Consider the following 8,148-nt stretch of genomic DNA (forward strand, 5'->3'; position numbering starts at 1 on the left):
GGAGATGGGAAACTAAGATCACTCGTAACTATTGCCATCTTTTATCACTCATTTGTAGTATTTTTTTTCTTGTACGTAGTGGTTATTGCGAGTGCACTTGTAAACTACACCTGCGGATGACTTCTTTCCTCACTGGTCCTCGTTTCAACACAAACACGTTTTATATCCTTATCTCCTGAATCAAAGTAATATGCAACCAATTGATAAATGTCACTAATACCTTGGCATTTCACACGCCTCCGTTTGTCACCTTCCAATGTAAATTAATAATTTGCCGTGTTGCAATTGCACACAACAAGAGATAACAAAATACAGGGAGGTGTACCAGGTTTGCAAACGCACGTTATTGAAGCTAAAACGCAGGTTTCTGCCCAAAATAAGATCACGGAAGCATGCACCGAATTGTCAGGAAGCACACAATAAGTCCAGTTCCAGAGGGCATGACAGGAACAGCACCAGAAAAACCACCAAAATACTTCTCTCGGCTAATATTTTGGATGTACATCGCAATCGAGTTTTACATATGTTCCAACAGTAGTTACAACACAAGGAATTAACCAGTGCTGCAGACGGTACAAGCCCCTGAATTAGAAACACTCAATGCCCTACATACAACTACAAGAACATCTGCCCGTGGCGTATACTGGCTGGCTGAAGTTCATGATTGCAGCTCGCTAGTTGTCTGGCTGTTTCTCCGATATAGTGTTTTGTGCAGTCCCTGCGTGGAATCTTGACAACCACATTTGTCCTGCACAAGATGGGCATTGGATATTGTTTTCTGGTGAGCTTTCCCTCAGCAAGGCTGTTGGTTTTTTGTGCTGTCCTAAATCCATGTGTTCAAAGGAGTCTGGCTATCAGTTTCCAGAAATTTATTTTAAAAAAGGGAAGCATGGTGTTTCAATTGCTTTATAGCACATCCTAGTTGACAATTTAGTGTGCCAGACATCTGGGAATGCAGTTGTGGGATACATATTCTTGGCAAAGAATTTGTGTGGCCGTCAGTAATTGCCACGGCCAGCTGTCCCGAGTAGCTATACGTACAGACAGCAAGCATCCTGGAGAGCAGCACAACAGTAATAGAACATGGCAATCAGAAAGCAGCCAGAGGATTTCTACAAGCAGGGCACCAATCCATGGATTCCATCAATAAACACATTGATCAGGATCCAATCTGCAACACCAACAACCGGACCCAGCGGCAATGAAACTAAATCAATTCCAAACGCCACAGGACAGTAGGCTTCACAACAGGCTCTGCAACCCTGAGGATGTTACCCAGAACTGTGAGGATCCCACTTCCCAGCTCCGCAAAACATTCCAACAACATCTCCATGAAGCACACGAGCTTCGCATCTTTCTGCTCCAAAGCACTCCGATTTTTCACAGCAGAGAATTGTACAGTGAACTCCCGCGTCAAGGTGAGGATGCCAAACCCAACACGATCAATAATGACAGTGAGAGCGAGGGCAACAATTTCCATTGTCATATGGACAGCCACAAACACTGTCTTTGAAAGGTACATTTAAATATGAAAGTCTGCACAGCAATATAATCGGGGAACCAAGTAGCCTGCGCAGGGTGTTCATATTTCAGACAATTTCCTTTGTTCACCGTTTTCACTGAAAGTGAATGGATATTACTATTTCGTTGCTGATATGAAACCAGATTCTGCATTGTATCTGCTCGCCGTTTTTGTTGTTGCAGTGGCGAAAAGGTTGGGAGTCGCGATGAGAAATGTTTTTTGTATTTCTTGCATTTCCTTCATTACTATCCTGGTGAAGGGGGCTGGTGATTGGTCCTCTCGATCAGATAGAGTCATCAGCGCATTGTTGACCTAATTTCATCACGAGTGCAATTGGTAAACTTCACTTTTCATGGGTTATTGCTGTTCCGTTTTGTTTTATGTTTGTTGAGCACTTCCTGTGACTTGGCAATGCACTAAATCTCCAGTATGTCCTGAATTGCCTCGCTACCATTTCTCTGAGCAGTTCATGACATAATCGGCTTGCACTACATCAAAGGCAGCATGCATGCTTCGGTGTGTCTGACAATGGTCCACCCTCTCTATTTTGCTTCTGTTCCACATGAAGAGCTGTCAGTTTCTGGATTCGTTGGAGAGCTGAGGGGGGTAACATTATCCGTGCGGTATTATTCTTCAGCCAAACTCTTTGATGGCAAAGTTGGGAAGGTGCCAAATGAATGGTCATTGGCAGCAAAAGTCCGGAAAGACCCTCATCGCTGGGTCAACTCGTCCCATCCACCCTTCACAAATATAGGCAAACGCGCTGGCTGCGTAACAAACAGAGTGCATTTATTTGCAAATGGTCCATTAAAACTGGTGTCAGCTGCGGGAGCACATCAAAGTTGCCGAGCACGGAAAAAGACCCTCCTATCGAACCTGTCCCTGCTGAACAGATAACCGAAATTAATTGAACCATATTTGCCAAAATGTGCTCCTTATCTCTCCGAACGCCTCCTGTCGATATACCCATTCGGATGGCATTGAATTTGCCTTAAATGTGGCAAATCATTCTGCACACACAAAAATGTCTGGGTGAACTCGCTAAGTTTCTGCATGACACCATGACGAAACTTTGGGCCAAAGTTGGAAACTGCGACTAGAATAGATGGCTCTCTGATTAGCCGCAACGCACAAAGGGCGGAATGGCCTTTTCCCACTTGGTAAATCTTCGAAGACAAGTTGAAAATAATCTGCAACAAAAATGTTCTTGTGAGGATTTACTTGTGAGGATTCGGTACTCTCAGCACCGTGGCCCGGATCGTATTCCCGCTCATGGAATGGTTTTATTGTTCAGCAAACATATCGGTGTACCAGTACTTCTGCCGATTTTCCGATGCTGGCAGGTCATTGGTTTTGTCCAAAACATTATGAAGGTGAACATAAAACAAATCGCTGCAGTTTCAGGAAATCTGAGCCAAAAACAAAAATTCTTTGCGGAACGCAGCAAGACTGGCAATAGAAAGGTCGACTTGCCTGCTCTTCGGATGCTGCCTGACCTGCTGTCCTTTTCCAGCATCACTCAGATCTAAAAGCTGGTTTCCAGCATCTGCAGTCCTCACTTTTGCCTAGTTCCTTCAGTGTCGCTGGTTCCCAATTCAAGAACTCCATCTCTAGCGGTTTCATGTCTGTACCTCCGTGCTGAGGAGTTGAAGAGTGAAGAAAAGTAACTCACCCCCTCCATCTCTGGGGTAATTAGGGACTGAAAATGAATCGTGTCACATTGATATATATCTAGATGCGACTTAATCTTTGTCTTTTATTGGGAACCATCTCTTTCATTGTAACCATCAGGAAAGACCATTTCGTTCGCCAGAAAATGAAATGAATATGTCACTAACCTTTGTTTGCTTCAGGTCCAAGAAAACTCAGATCAATAGCTCCCTTGCTTACCTCTGCTGGTCATGTTCGCAAAGCGATCTAGCAAATTGCCAAGTATGAGTTTCCTTTCAATAAATAATTTTGACTCAGTTTGGCTGCAGATATCTTTTCCTACCTTTGTGCTTTTCTTCTTTTACATTGGTGTCTCGCACCTTACAAATGACAGCAAAGGGATGAAAGGAGATTGAAGCATTTAGCTCATCAAGTCAGCGATTGCTTTCAATGAGATCACGGCTGATTTGGTCAATGCTCACGCCGGCTGCGCTGTCTGTAGTCATGGCCGAGTGGTTAAGGCAGATGGATAAGAAATCCATTGGGGTTTCCCCACGTAGGTTCGAAGCCTACTGACTACGTTACGAATGCTTTCCTGCTAGAACAACTTTCGCTCAAAGTTCAGAAAACCTATTTTGCAAACCAGGCCGGTAATTTGATTAGACTTGGGAAACTCGAGTTCTTCATCAGAAATGTTCCATATTTAAAACATTATCTCTGTTTCTCTTTCTGGATACACTGCTAGACACATCGGGTTCTGCAGCTGTTATTGAACGTCCTAAGCAGAAGTGCTGCTTTTCATTAGATTCCTTTAATCCCTGTCCTCTGTTCTCTGACTCGGGTCAGTGGCAACCCTTCCTCCTGATCGTCAAAGTGCTCATTCCCCACCGCTCCCTCTCCCATCATTACAAACAACCGCAGGAAATTGCCACTTAACCATCTTTGTTCCAAAGTGAAATTCACCAGCCTCGGGAATCTCTCCACCAAACGGGACTTCTCATCCATGGACATGGTGCAAGCCAGACGATTGTGAAGAGATACTATGAAAATATTGTCAGTTGGCAGTTGGAAAAATGTTTAAGAAGCAAACCATATAATTTAGGCTCCAGCTTTGAAAATCTTGAGAAACTCTGTGGGAAATGGAATCAGAGGAAGATGAAGAAGTGTGAACTGTCGGACCGAGTAGAGGACGGGACATTGACTCTGATGTTCTCGGACAGGAACTGATCTGAGACATTGAAAGAATTCTCGCTCACGTACGTGAGGAATGCAAACTTCATCTGGACTCTGGGACAATGAAAAACTCTGGAACGCTCAAGACAAAATCCAAATATTGACTGGGATCACGACAGTACGAGTACTATAGATGGGTCAATTTTTGCCCAGTGTGTGCAGGAGGGCTTCCTGACACAGTATGTAGACATGCCTTCAAGGGACGAAGCCACTTTCGATTTAGTACTGGGTAACGAGCCTGGCTAGGTTTTAGATTCGGAAGGAGGTGAGCACTTTGGAGACAGCGATCACAATTCTCTCAGGTTTACTTTCGTGATTGAAAGGGATAGTTCTACTCCACGTAGCAAAAGGTTCAGCTGGTGGAAGGGAAATTACGATGCAATGAGGTAAGATTTAGGAAGCGTAAATGGGGTAGGAAACTGCAGGGGGTGAGCACATTAAAATGTGGAGCTTATTTAAGGAAAAGCTCCTGTGTGTCCTGGAAAAGTATGTACCTGTCAGGCACGGAGGAAGATATAGAACGCGTGAGCCGTGGTTTACTAAGGAAGTGGAATCCCTGGTCAAGAAGAACAAGAAGTCTTATGTTAGGACAAAATGTGAAAACTCAGTTAGAGCGCTCGAGGGTTCCAACGACATCAGGAAAGACCTAAAAAGAGAGCTGATAAGAGCCAGGGGGAGACATGAGAAGTTGTTGGCAGATAGATTCAGGGTTAACCCTAAGGCTTTCCATAGGTTTGTCAGGAATAAAAGAATGACGAGAGTTAAATTTGAGACAATCAAGGATAATAGTGAGAAGTTGTGTGTGGAGTAAGAGGAGATAGGGGAAGCACTAAATAAATATTTTTCGACAGTGTTCGCTATAGAAAATGAAAATGTTGGCGAGGAAGGTACAAAGATACTTGCGTCTAGACTAGAAGAGATTGGGGTTCACAAGGAAGAGATATTAGAAATACTGCAGAGTGTGAAAATAGATAAGTCAGCTGGGCCGGATGGGATCTATCTGATGTTGTTTAGCAAATGCACTGCGGGAAGGTACAAATCAAGCTGATGCTAACAACGGCTCGTTTTGAGCCGCTAATTTGCAGTGAAGTGGCGGCGCCAATAAAAGTTGTCACGCATCTCGTCTAATTCCACATCCAGACCTCGAAATGACCGGAGGTCTCTCGCTGAGTATCTGCAGTGTCTTGCTTGGACGACACCATGACACTTTTTCACTGGAGTGGATCATGAAATCGCGTTGTGACCGTGAATAAAACGATGGAAACTTCCAGCAGAGAAGGAGGCGACCCTGAAGCAGACAGCTGAGGACAAATGTTTCTCCTTTGCCAGTGAAAGGCACTTTTTCACAAATTGGAAACTTCGAAGTGAAGCAGTGTTGGTGATTATCTTCGCTGCTTGTTCACCTTTTTAATTCTGATTCCGTGAAAGTCCATGGCATTACATATCGACATTCTGCCAACACGGGGTTTGCCTCCTGGGTCAGTGGCATATTGGATAACGCGTCTGAGTTCGGATCAGAAGATTGTAGGTTCGAGTCCTACCTGGCTTGAGGGGAATGTTTTGCTTTTAACCGTGGTCTACGTTGACGCTCCCCTTTGTCGTCCTGGCGGGACGTCGCCTCTGTGCTTCCGCATTTAAAACTTCCTATTGTCCATTTCAAATTCCAGCTCTCCACAACGGACACCTCCGCCAGTTTGGGGGTATCTTACTGTGTGTCTCCCTCTGTGGGTGAAAATGAGCATGAGTTCCTCAAAAGACTTACAATTCGTTGTGGAAGTGTCATACTTCTGCCCCGTTATTGTGCCATTTAAGAACATAGCATAACCTCATTGTCATTTGCCCTGGAAACATTAGAACACACGAGACTTTGGGCCAAAGTTGGAAACTGCGACTAGAATAAATGGCTCTCTGATTAGCCGCAATGCACACAGACGGAATGGCCTTTTCCCACTTTGTAAATCTTCGAAGACAAGTTGAAAATAATCTGCAACGGAAATGTTCAGAAAGGGTGTTTTATTTACACCAAATACTATAGTCTCTATCGCCTTGTCTTGTTATTTACTTGTGAGGATTCGGTACTCTCAGCACCGTGGCCCCGATCGTATTCCCGTTCATGGAATGGTTGTATTGTTCAGCAAACATATCGGTGTACCAGTACTTCTGCCGATTTTCCGATGCTGGCAGGTCATTGGTTTTGTCCAAAACATTATGAAGGTGAACATAAAACAAATCGCTGCAGTTTCAGGAAATCTGAGCCAAAAACGAAAATTGTTTGTGGAACGCAGCAAGACTGGCAGTAGAAAGGTCGACTTGCCTGCTCTTCGGATGCTGCCTGACCTGCTGTGCTTTTCCAGCATCACTCAGATCTAAGAGCTGGTTTCCAGTATCTGCAGTCCTCACTTTTGCCTAGTTCCTTCAGTGTCGCTGGTTCCCAATTCAAGAACTCCATCTCTAGCGGTTTCATGTCTGTACCTCCGTGCTGAGGAGTTGAAGAGTGAAGAAAAGTAACTCACCCCCTCCATCTCTGGGGTAATTAGGGACTGAAAATGAATCGTGTCACATTGATATATATCTAGATGCGACTTAATCTTTGTCTTTTATTGGGAACCATCTCTTTCATTGTAACCATCAGGAAAGACCATTTCGTTCGCCAGAAAATGAAACGAATATGTCACTAACCTTTGTTTGCTTCAGTTCCACGAATTCTCAGATCAATCGCTCCCTTGCTTCCCTCTGCTGGTCATGTTCGCAAAGCGATCTAGCAAATTGCCAAGTATTCGTTTCCTTTCAATAAATAATTTTGACTCAGTTTGGCTGCAAATATCTTTTCCTACCTTTGTGCTTTTCTTCTTTTACATTGGTATCTCGCACCTTACAAATGACAGCAAAGGTATGAAAGGAGATGGAAGCATTTAGCTCATCAAGTCAGCGAGAGCTTTCAATGAGATCACGGCTGATTTGGTCAATGCTCAAGCCGGCCGCGCTCTCTGTAGTCATGGCCGAGTGGTTAAGGCGATGGATTAGAAATCCATTGGGGTTTTCCCACGTAGGTTCGAATCCTGCTGACTACGTTAAGGATGCTTTCCTGCTAGAACAACTTTCGCTCAAAGTTCAGAAAACCTATTTTGCAAACCAGGCCGATAATTTGATTAGTCTTGGGTTACTCGAGTTCTTCATCAGAAATGTTCCATATTTAAAACATTATCTCTGTTTCTCTTTCCAGATACACTGCTCGGCACATCGGGTTTCTGCAGCTGTTATTGAACGTCCTGAGCAGAAGTGCTGCTTTTCATTAGATTCCTTTAATCCCTGTCCACTGTTCTCTGACTCGGGTCAGTGGCAACCCTTCCTCCTGATCGTCAAAGTGCTCATTCCCCACCGCTCCCTCTCCCATCATTACAAACAACCGCAGGAAATTGCCACTTAACCATCTTTGTTCCAAAGTGAAATTCACCAGCCTCGGGAATCTCTCCACCAAACGGGACTTCTCATCACTGGACATGGTGCAAGCCAGACGATTGTGAAGAGATACTGTGAAAATATTGTCAGTTGGCAGTTGGAAAAATGTTTAAGAAGCAAACCATATAATTTAGGCTCCAGCTTTGGAAATCTTGAGAAACTCTTTGGGAAATGGAATCAGAGGAGGATGAAGAAGTGTGAAATGTCGGAACGAGTGGAGGACGGGACATTGACTCTGATGTTCTCGGGACAGGAACTGATCTGAGACATTGAAAGAATTCTCG

The 8,148-nt window shown here is 44.2% G+C and overlaps 1 non-coding gene across 1 annotated transcript; it reads left to right on the forward strand.

Annotated features, from left to right (window-relative positions):
* The first annotated feature begins 7,394 nt into the window (after window positions 1-7,394).
* trnas-aga (transfer RNA serine (anticodon AGA)) lies at window positions 7,395-7,476 on the forward strand. The gene has a single exon. It is a non-coding gene; the product is annotated as a tRNA-Ser (tRNA).
* Window positions 7,477-8,148: the final 672 nt, after the last annotated feature.

This window comes from Chiloscyllium plagiosum, unplaced genomic scaffold (genome assembly GCF_037043375.1).
Source record: "Chiloscyllium plagiosum isolate Xiang-an unplaced genomic scaffold, Cpla_swu_hap1 HiC_scaffold_18, whole genome shotgun sequence".
NCBI lineage: Eukaryota > Metazoa > Chordata > Chondrichthyes > Orectolobiformes > Hemiscylliidae > Chiloscyllium > Chiloscyllium plagiosum.